The 2,500-nt window shown below is 46.6% G+C and overlaps 1 protein-coding gene across 2 annotated transcripts in view; it reads left to right on the top strand.

Moving 5' to 3' along the window:
• Window positions 1-2,289: 2,289 nt before the first annotated feature.
• Window positions 2,290-2,500, top strand: part of LOC143297339 (cys-loop ligand-gated ion channel-like) — a 42,369-nt gene continuing 42,158 nt past the window's right edge. For both annotated transcript variants that reach the window (XM_076609633.1, XM_076609632.1), the window contains exon 1: window positions 2,290-2,500. This exon is cut by the window's right edge and continues 57 nt beyond it. The gene's annotated coding sequence lies outside the window, so the exon portion shown is untranslated.

Below are 2,500 nucleotides of genomic sequence, written 5' to 3'. Positions count from 1 at the left end.
GTCTAGTCACTCGGATAAGACGATAGACTGAGGTCCCGTGTGCAGCACGCACTTGGCGCTCTGAAAAAGAACTCATGGCATCAAAAGTCTGTAGAAGAAATCCACTGTGATAGTTTCACAAATATATATTCATGCACTCAAGGCGTGACTAATGCCGTTGGGTTATGCCGTGTCAGGCATCTGCCTAGTAGATGTGGTGTAGCGTACATGGATTTATCCGAACGCAGTGTTTCTTCCTTGATAAACTGAAACTATGTGTGTATTTCGGAGGGGGAAGGTTATCTGGGTCAGTCAGATTAAACTCTGGGGTAAAAACCAACCAGGGTACAAACACGCTGCTACACCAGTATACAACTTTTGTGCCAGGGCTTCTCTAGCGTTAGACAACGGACACTGTTTTCCATTCAAAGATTTACAATGCGTTTTCCAGAGACCCCAATAAAATCTTTGTCCCCAAACACGTCTGAACGACATGGTGGGTTAGGCTTGCGTTCAGAAGGTCGTGAGTTCCAATCCCGGGCACACACGTGAGACCATTGGCGTTCAGGCTGCCCCTGGAAATCACTGCCGTCTTCAGTCCGTCACAGTCCCCCATTCACAGCCTTCAGGACAAATCTGAAATCATTCCTTTTCAAGCAGTCTCTGCATAATTAAAGCACTCCATTCTGTGTGTGTGTTCGGTTGCTTAACATCTATTTCCCCTGTGCATGTTTGTGTGTTCGTGCGTGTGTGTGTATGTATGTACTTGAGTGTGTGTCTATGTGTGTGTGTGGGGGAGCGGGGAGGGGGGGGGGAGGGGGTCGGGAATGTTTGTGTGCTGTCTGACGTGCTATTCATAACCGCTTTTCGAGGTTTGAAAGCGCTTTTTCTAATGATAATAATGATAAAGATAATAATCTCTATATCGCGCTTTCAAACCTCAAAGCACTGCACTTTACAATAACATGTCACACACACACACACACACACACACACACAAAATACGCATGCACGCGTGCGCGCGCGCGCACACACACACATACACACACAAACATGCAAACAAAAAAAACATGTGGATCCGTTAAATACAGACATGGAATGGAGTGCCTTAATTATGTCAAGATAGCTTGAAAAAGAATGTTTTCTGATTTCTTTTAACGAATGTGAGTGCAGGACTGTGAAGAACTGAAAAAAGGCTGTGAAATCCAGGTTTGAACAGCTGAAGAACCAAAGATCTCCCGCCCTGTTTCTCTGTGTGTATTGAATTTGGGAACGCAAAAGATTCTATTATTCAGCGAAAGAATGTGTGGTCGTTCTTGATGGTGTCAGTGTGGTGTCAGACAATAGCAAACCCCTCCCCTCCGCCCTCCCCCTCCCCCCAACCACCATCTATCTCTCTCTCCCTTCACCCCCCTTTCCCAAGCTTGGGGTCTGGGTTTGGTCAAACCGGTTATCACCCGACAGTCGTGTCAGCGTTAAACGTGAATGTAACTAACAGTAACAGCCCGCGTAGCACAGTGGTCAATGCCATGGATGGACTGTTGTGTGTGTGAGTTCCATCCGTCTATGCTTGGCCGTCATATTTGTGTGTGTGTGTGTGTTTGTGTGTGTGTGTGTGTGTGTGTGAAGGGTCTTCAGTCTAACATCTATTCATTAGAAGTGTTATTAGATGGGGTGGGTGGGTGGGTGTAGTGAAATCAGTGAATGCTTGTTTAAATCACATTGTACTGAACACAAGTAACATATATGATTATCTTCTTCTTCTTCCTAGTTCGTGGGCTGCAACTCCCGGTTCACTCGTATGTACACGAGTGGGCTTTTACGTTCATGGCCGTTTTTACCCCGCCATGAAGGCAGTCATACTCGTTTTTGGGAGTATATATATTCATAATATCGTGTGTGTGTGTGTGTGCGTGCGTGCGTGTATGTGTGTGTGATGAAATTAGTGAATGGGTGCTTCTCTAAACCACCTTATGCTTAACACAAGAGGACAAGTATGATGTCTGTGTGAGTGTCTGTGTGTGTACATGCGTGCGTGATTCGTGTGTGTTTGTGTATGCGTTCGCGTGTGTGCGTGTGTGTCTAAGGGAAATTAGTGAACGCTGTTGCTTGAAAAAAGTGAATGGGTGCTTGTGCTGAGTTGAATACAAGACATCCGTCAGTCTCAGAAGATAATGGCTTGTTTCAGCTAAAGGTGGTGGTGGTTGATCCAGCGTCGGGTAAGGGAGGGCATGCCAATTCGGGAGTGACAGTCCCTTCCACAGTGAGTAGACAAAGCAGTAAGAAGAACAGCGTCACGCCGGTCGATCTCCAACTGAGGTGTATACGACCCACGCAATCTTGTTCCAGTGGATCTCCTGTGGCAGCGAGATTAGACTTTGATAAAGTCTCTTCACGGAGGGGCATTGAAAGAGCCAACGTGACTTGAATTTTGTCCAGCAGAATTTCTTTCTACAGTCCTGACTGGGGGACTCCAGGCAGCGTGGTGTTGTGAGTGCTGACGGTAGGACGGTGGGTCATA

Source organism: Babylonia areolata, chromosome 22 (genome assembly GCF_041734735.1).
Source record: "Babylonia areolata isolate BAREFJ2019XMU chromosome 22, ASM4173473v1, whole genome shotgun sequence".
Lineage (NCBI taxonomy): Eukaryota > Metazoa > Mollusca > Gastropoda > Neogastropoda > Buccinidae > Babylonia > Babylonia areolata.
This window is presented reverse-complemented; position numbering and strand designations above follow the sequence as displayed.